Genomic DNA, 7922 nt, shown 5'->3' with positions numbered 1-7922 from the left:
CAGTCATCCATTCAACCAATCAAAGTGTAATAAGCTAATGATATGCTAAGGCTGCTCAGCCACTCACTATGATGTGCACTGACCACCAGGGGGCAGACACTCCAACTGGTAGATTAGCTTGCTGCTGGGGTCCAGCTGTTTGGGACTGAGTGAAGTCTAGAGCCTCCCGCGGTCCCTCCCCAGCTGGCCAACCTCCAGCGTCTCTCCCCAGCCCTGTTCGTGCACCGGGGAGTCCCTCGGCCTGGCCTGCACCCTCTTGCAATCTGTGACCTCTGGGGGTTTGTTGGAGAGCTGGTTTGGGCCTAACCTCTCGTGGCCCCTCCCCCCAGCCAACCTCCCGCTGCCTGATTGCCCCTGATCACCAGCCAGGCCGAGGGACCCCACCCGTGCACAAATTCGTGCACCATGTCTCTAGTAAATAAATAAATAGTGCTGGGACAACTTGATATCTACATGCAAAAGAATGAAGTTGAACCTTACCTCACACCATATATAAAAGTGAACTCAAAATTATCAAAGACCTATATGTAAAAGCTATAAAACTCTTAGAAGGAAACATATATGTAAACCTTTGTGACCTTAGATAACACGGCAATTTCTTAAATATGACACCAAAAGTACAAGCAAATAAAGAAAAAAGTAGAAAAATTGGATTAAGTCAAAATTTTAAACTTTTGTGAAATTGGCCATAGTGGGAATATTTATACCACAGAAATTGGCAAATGCTACATACCAGGGCTTGTTTTGTTAATTGTTTAGACTTAAGAAAATGATAGAGCAAATGTTAATGCAGATTAAACTTAAAATTATGTGGTATCTAGCCTGGCCAGCATGGCTCAGTGAGTAGAGCATTGGCCTGCGGAGTGAAGGGTCCTGGGTTCGATTCCGGCCAAGGACATATGCCTGGGTTGTGGTCTTGATCTCCAGTATGAGGCGTGCGGAGGCAGCCAATCAATGATTCTTTCTCATCATTGATGTTTCTATCTCTCTCTCCCTTCCTCTCTGAAATCAATAAAAATATTTTTAAAAATTATGTTGTATCTATAGCTATTACATTGTGAAAAACACAGCACAAATTGAGGAAATATTCTTCTAGCATTTGAAAACTATTATGTGATTCAGCAAATAAGTCACTCATCTTATTGACAAATAAGTGAGGTTACAATATATGTCTTTTGATTTATTTTGTTTGTTTTGCTTTCATTTAACCCATTAACATAAACTAAAATACTAACCAATATTCATGTCAGACCTATGCTCAGAGAGCTGGTAATTAAAACATTTACCAGCACACCACTGGCTGGAAGGGATATCAATGATCCTTGTGACAAGTCCAAGGACCCAGACAAATGAATGGATGGATGGTCAATATTTGAATCACGTGCTATTCTTTAACATTTTTAACACCACTTCCCTGGCTACTCAGGAATATGAGTTTTCCATGACATGTTCGAGTGAGGACGGGCAGTCAAGATGTATAAAACAGTTGTCATCAGTTTAATAAAAAGCTCTTCTTTCCAGGGTTCTAATAATGCTGTGTACCTACCCTGGGGAATGGAGGAGCCAGAAGAATCAGGACACAAGATCTGTCAGATTCCTCTCTCCTATCTGGGCAGACAGCAATAGAGCAGGCAAACAAGCCAGGTCTTATATTTGGACTTTTTTCTCTCCTCTCCTTACACCCTGAGGCATTGAAGAGATTGGGGAGATATTCAGGTTTTTCTCTTGAGTAAGGCGTAAACAGAGGCCTCACCTGATGGGAGAGGATCAGGTTAGAAATTGGCATACTGACCAAATCTCTCTTGTTGACCTCAATTACTTGGAACACTACTTCAATATTATTTTATTTACCCAGAGTCTCCTTGGGAGATGAGCCACAGATTATTCTATATAATAAAAGGCTAATATGTAAATAGACCGAAGGGCGGAACAACTGAACAACCAAACAACCAGTCGCTATGATGTACACTGACCACCAGGAGGCATGTGTGGAACATGGCGGGTGTTGGCCGTGGCAGGATAGTGGAGCAGGTTAGCGGGGGCGCCAGAGCAAGGCAGGGCACCAGTCGCTGTCATAGGAGTGAGCCTCTGGTGGTTACTGAAATTCTTTGCTCCCTTGCACCGTGATCCCTCCCAGTGCTCACATCCGCAGTCAGCGCCGAAGCCGCCACACGCACCCACTGCCGGTGCCTGGTGACAGTACCGATCACTTGGTGCCATTAGTGTGTGTGAGTGGCCGCTGGCCCTGATCGTCCCTGAGGACTTCTCCACCTCCCCCTGCTCCTGAGGGGCAATCAGAGCAGCAGCCACCGCTTGTACCCGCTGTTGGTTCCGGCCCCAATTGCTCCATGCCATCAGTGGATGCAAGCAGGGCCGGCGCCGTCAGCATGTGGGAGCCATGGTGGTGGGAGCAGGGCTGCTGGCAGACAAGGGACAGGGGGCCGTGGCGGGAGGGGCCAGGCGTGGGCAGGGAAGATGGGCCAAGACCCACCCCTGTGCTCATGGCAGCCTCGTGGCCCACAGTTCCTTTCAAGGTGCATGAATTTGTGCACTGGGACCCTAGTTAATAATAATAGACATTTACATATAGCCCTTTATAATTTACTAGAGGCCCAGTGCACAAAAATTTGTGCACTCGGGGGAGGGGAGAACGGGGGGGTCCCTCAGCCTGGCCTGTGCCCTCTCGCAGTCTGGAACCCCTTGGGAGATAATGACCTGCTGGCTTAGGACTGCTCCCGGGTGGCAGAGGGCAGGCCCAATCCCTAGGTGCAGCCCCTGGACGGGCTCAGAGCAGGGCCGATTGGGGAGTTGGGGCGCCACCCCGTCATGCACAGAGCAGGGCGGATGGGGAGGGTGCAATGCCACCCTCAGTCATGCTCAGGGTAGGGCCGATTGGGCGGTTGGGGCACCGCCCCCTGTCACCCACAGAACAGGGCCCATCAGGGGGTTGGGGCAATGCCCTCTATCACCCACAGAGCAGGGTCGAACAGGAGGTTGGGGCGCCTTCCCCTGTCAGGAACAGAGCAGGGCGGATAGGGAGGTTGTGGCCCCGCCCCCTGTCACACACAGAGCCGCAGGGTGAGCAGGGGGTTTGGGTGCTGCCCCCTGTCACACTGATCTTGGTGCTGGGAGGCCTCGCGGCTCCACTGATCCCGGGGCTGGGAGGCATATTACCCTTTTACTATATAGGATAGAGGCCTGGTGCATGGGTGGGGCTGGCTGGTTTTCTCTGAAGGGTGTGCTGGATCAGGGTGGGGGTCCCCACTGGGGTGCCTGGCCAGTCTGGGTGAGGGGCTGAGGGCTGAAGCTCCCACCTGCTCCTTTTTTTCTTTTTCTTTTTATTCTGGGCCAGCTTTATCTCTGGCTCCAGCTCTGAGGCTTCTGCTGCTGAAAGCAGGTATCTGGTTTGTTTGGGTTCTATAATCGAAACAATGTATAACTCCAGCTCTGAGATCCTGCTCACTGAAAGCAGGTTTCTGGGGTTTTGTTTAGCTTCTATATTTGTTACAATGTTTCAAACTGCAGGCTCAGAGGCCGGCAAGGCAGGCGGGGAAAGTTGGGTTCCTCTGTCACTGAAGCAAGCAAGCCTCATGTTAGTTTCAAGCTGCCTGGCTGCCGGCCGCCATCTTGGCTGGCAGGTAATTTGCATATCGCCCTGATTAGCCAATGGGAAGGGTAGCAGTCATATGCTAATTACCATGTTTCTCTTTTATTAGATAGGAAGGATAAGGCCTTTGTGAATGTACCATCTTGTTTGAGTCCCATAATAGCCCCATATGATGAGCAGAGTAGGGGTTAGTAAACCTATTTTATAGATGATGAAATAAGGCTCAGAGAGACAGGGTGCCCAAGTTCATGGAGCCAATTTCAGGTCTGGAACCCAGGTATGATGTCACAAATTTTAGTTGTCTCCCATGGCACAAAAGCATTATAGCCCAGGCCTGGAAATATTCAGAGAATTATTAGTAGTGATAGTTATTAATAAAAAAAATAGCTACCATTTATGAGCACTCAGTGTATCTCACTGCACTAAGTGCTTCATATGCCTTCTCATTTAATCTTCATAACACTCTTTTGAAGTTGATGCTAACTTCTCCATTTACTTTGGGAGAACCCAAGGTTCAGAAAGTTAAAAGAATCTGTCCTGGATCACACAGCAGGTTCCAGAGCAAAGATCTGAACCCAGATTTCAGTTTTCCAAGATCATACTTGTAAACGTTTAAGATAAATGAATGGCCCCTGTCACATGAAACAATCTTTTTGTTAACTGTGGAATATTTCCTGTGTCTGGTACAAGTATAATAAGTAAAGAAAGGAGAAAGAGAGGAAAGGAAACTAATTAGATCATTTTACATTGGGATATTCTGTACGAGATGAAGTCCATGTCGGGAAGTGTGCTTTTGCGTAGAGGAAGGGGATTAAATCTCACTTCTGCTCCCACATAACAACCTCTTAAATCCCCGGATATAGCCTGCTTCTGAGAAAACTGGAGAGGGGCAGAGTTGACCCTGAGATTAGGCTCTTGTTCCTCCCTCTGTACCCCCTTTCTCCTCTAGGTGCTCCCTTTTCTCTTAAAAGCATGCTTTTGGGAAAGGATCTGCTATCAGTCACTTTTACTTTGGCTTGGATTAAAGAGAAGTACGTCCCAATAAGGCTGGGGCCCTAAATTCTGCCTCTCACTGCTGTGTGGCCCTTGGGCAAATCACTGCTCCTCTCTGGGCCTGTTTCCTTATTCCATGAAATACTAGACATAATTTCTGAGGAACCTGCTAGTTCTGATCTTATGGGATCATAACATCATGATGTTATGAAATTTTATGGATCAGAACTTACTAGTCCCCACAATTCCAGGTCCCTGGCACAGAGTAGATCCACCAGAACTGTTTTTAAAAATTAAATCTTTATTGTTGAAATTATTACATATGTTCCCCTTTTCCCCCATTTACCCTTTCTAGCCTACCCCCACCCCCCACCCCAGGCCTTAACCACCCTGTTGTCTGTGTCCATGGGTTATGCAAATATGCATAAAAGTTCTTTAGTTAATCTCTTCCTAACCGCCCACTCACCCCTGCCTTCCCTTTGAGATTCCGCAGTCTGTTCTATCCTTCTATGTCTCTGGATCTATTTTGTTCATCAGTTTATTTTGTTCATTAGATTCCATATTTGAGTGAGATCATGTAATACTTGTCTTTCTCTGACTGGCTTATTCCACTTAGCATAATACTCTCCAGGTCCCTCCATGCTGTCTCAAAGGGTAAGAAATTCTTCTTCTTTACTGCTGCATAGTGTAAATTCCATGGTGTAAATGTACCACAGCTTTTTTTTATCCACTCTTGCCTACCTAGTGAGATAAGACTCAGCAGGTAGAATGTCATCAACTGCTGTGCCCTCCCTGCTTCCTGCTCCCTCCTCATCCACTCCCTCCTCTTCTGCTCCCCCACAGTTTCAGATGACTAGAAGCTCCTAGGATTTTAGATTCATTTCCTTTTACCCATTTGAGGGAGGAGATCCAGCATCCACCCTTGGTCCTCACACTCACACTCTGAATTTAATTTGAGGGAAGCATCTTCCTGCCTTAAAATATCTCCTCTAACCACAGAGAGAAAGTGAGATGTTGATGAAAGAGCAAGAACTTTGGAGTAAATAGGCTTGGATTTGAATCCTGGACCTGCCCTTTTACAAGCTCTGTGACCTTGGGCAGGCTACCCTTCCATCTTCAGATGCCCAGGCCCTGTATGCTGTGAAGATTAGATAAAAAAATGTATAACCTCCTTTCACTTAGGAAAAAGATCACATTAGCAATAGAATATCCCTCTACTTCCTATGAGATTTTTTAAAAATGAGGTGATGCCATCTAATAGTTTATTTTCTTTAAAAAGATGCAATGCATAATATTTATTCCTAGTCATAATTACTGTGAAACGCATGTTTACTATCATTATAATTACAGTTATTGCTGGTAAGTCCAGTGACTCAACTCAGAAGGTTCTGAATTCTCTCTAAAGTAGATATGGTTTAAAACTCTCTCCTGCTTAAAAGTATTCTGTGGCTTCCCATGATCTACCTAATACCAAGCCCAAACTTTAAAGTGTCACTCAGAGTTCTTAACACTCTGGTCCCAACCTGTTTTTGCAGTCTGGAGTCTCTAGTATATATAGTTTAAAAGTCTAAGATTTGGAATTTTACCTCAGCCACTTAACCTGTTTCCTTCTCTGTATTTGGAAAGTAATTTCTTCCTTATAGATTAAATAATAGTAGCTTATGGTAACTACTCATTATTGCAGTTACTAAGTGCTAGCTAGTGTATAAGAATTTGACAAACCTATTTAATCCTGACAAGAGCCCTATGAAATGTTTTTTGGGGAGGTGGGGGAGGCCGTGAAAAAACTGAAACAGAGAGGTTAAATTGTTATCAAATAAAAACAGACTTAAATGAAGGTCTAGTCACCATCACAGTCCATGGTGTCAACCATTGCGCTATAAAGCCTCCCTTGAGGATGTAAAAGGACTGTGTACACAGTAAGGCTGTGAACAATGGCTATTAATCACTGTCATCATCTCCTCCTTCCTTGGATCCAATGGTCTGATTACACAGAGCAATTTACCATTCCCAAAGGTACTTTTACAGCTCTATGCCTTTGCTCATTTGTTTTCTCTGCCTGAAGTGCTCTTATTTCCCTCTCAAAATTATACTCTTGCTCTAGCCGGTTTGGCTCAGTGAGTAGAGCGTCGGCCTGCGGACTGAAGGGTCCTGGGTTCGATTCTGGCCAAGGGCACATGCCTGGGTTGTGGTCTTGATCCCCAGTGTGGGGCGTGTGGAGGCAGCCAATCAATGATTCTTTCTCATCATTGATGTTTCTATCTCTCTCTCCCTCTCCTTCTCCCTTCCTCTCTGAAATGAATAAAAATATATTAAAAAAAGAACAAAGCTATTCGCTTAGAAAAAAAATTATACATTTTTCATGAGACCCCAGTAGGAGATCATCTATTCTGTGAAGTCTTTCTTAACACACTGGCATAATCCACATCTCCTCAACAGTGGGTGTTAAGACCTCTATCATTTCCCCTTGGCCCTTTCCACTTGGTAAATGTTCAATAGACAATTGTTGAACTCACTAATCTTAAATAATATATTGCAAATTCACTGAAACCAACCAAGGGAATATTCTTTCCAAAGAGTCTTCAAGTATGCCAGGCAAAATCTAAGGTGATTGTTGGGTGATGCTTAGGAGAAAAAGCAGTGTAATTCAAGGCACGTCCAATAGGTGGCATAATAAGCATGGACAAAGCAGCCAGGGACAAGCTCCTTTGAAAACGGAGGGATAATAATATTTGCACAAGGCTCATAAAGCTCTTTTACATACATTATTGACATGAATTTTTATCCCCATTTTATTTATTTATATTTTATATACTTTAATTGATTTTAGAGAGCGGGAAAGAGAGAGAAACATCGATGAGAAACACCAACATCCATCTGCTGCCTCCTGCACGTCCCCTGCTGGGGGTCAAACCAGCGATCTCTTGATGCATGGGTCGATGCTCAACCATTAGGCCACACCAACTGGGCATGATGGTGTATTCTTTTTTTTTTTTTTATTTAAATCTTTATTGTTCAGATTATTCCATTTGTTCTTTTTTCCCCCCATAACTCCCCTCCTCCCAGTTCCCGCCCCCCCTCCGCCCTCACTCCCCACCCACTGTCCTCATCCATAGGTGCACAATTTTTGTCCAATCTCTTCCCGCATCTTCCACACCCCATCCCCCCCAAGAATAGTTAGTCCATTCCCTTTCTATGTCCCTGATTCTATTATAATCACCAGTTCATTCTGTTCATCAGATTATTTATTCACTTGATTCTTAGATTCACTTGTTGATAGATGCATATTTGTTGTTCATAATTTGTATCTTTACCTTTTTCT

The 7922-nt window shown here is 44.8% G+C and overlaps 1 long non-coding RNA gene across 2 annotated transcripts in view; it reads right to left on the bottom strand.

Annotated features, from left to right (window-relative positions):
* Positions 1-1311: 1311 nt before the first annotated feature.
* LOC107183874 overlaps positions 1312-7922 on the bottom strand; it is a 15317-nt gene continuing 8706 nt past the window's right edge. The window contains exons 2-3 of one of the 2 annotated variants that reach the window (XR_001514684.1): positions 6425-6427; positions 1312-1321 (exon numbers count right to left, since the gene is read on the bottom strand). This is a non-coding gene — a long non-coding RNA (uncharacterized LOC107183874). Of the gene's footprint in view, positions 1322-3738; positions 3750-6424; positions 6428-7112; positions 7116-7922 lie in introns of those variants that run through there. The other variant, XR_001514685.1, reaches the window with a different exon arrangement.

This window comes from Myotis davidii, unplaced genomic scaffold (assembly GCF_000327345.1).
Source record: "Myotis davidii unplaced genomic scaffold, ASM32734v1 scaffold79, whole genome shotgun sequence".
Taxonomy (NCBI): domain Eukaryota; kingdom Metazoa; phylum Chordata; class Mammalia; order Chiroptera; family Vespertilionidae; genus Myotis; species Myotis davidii.
This window is presented reverse-complemented; position numbering and strand designations above follow the sequence as displayed.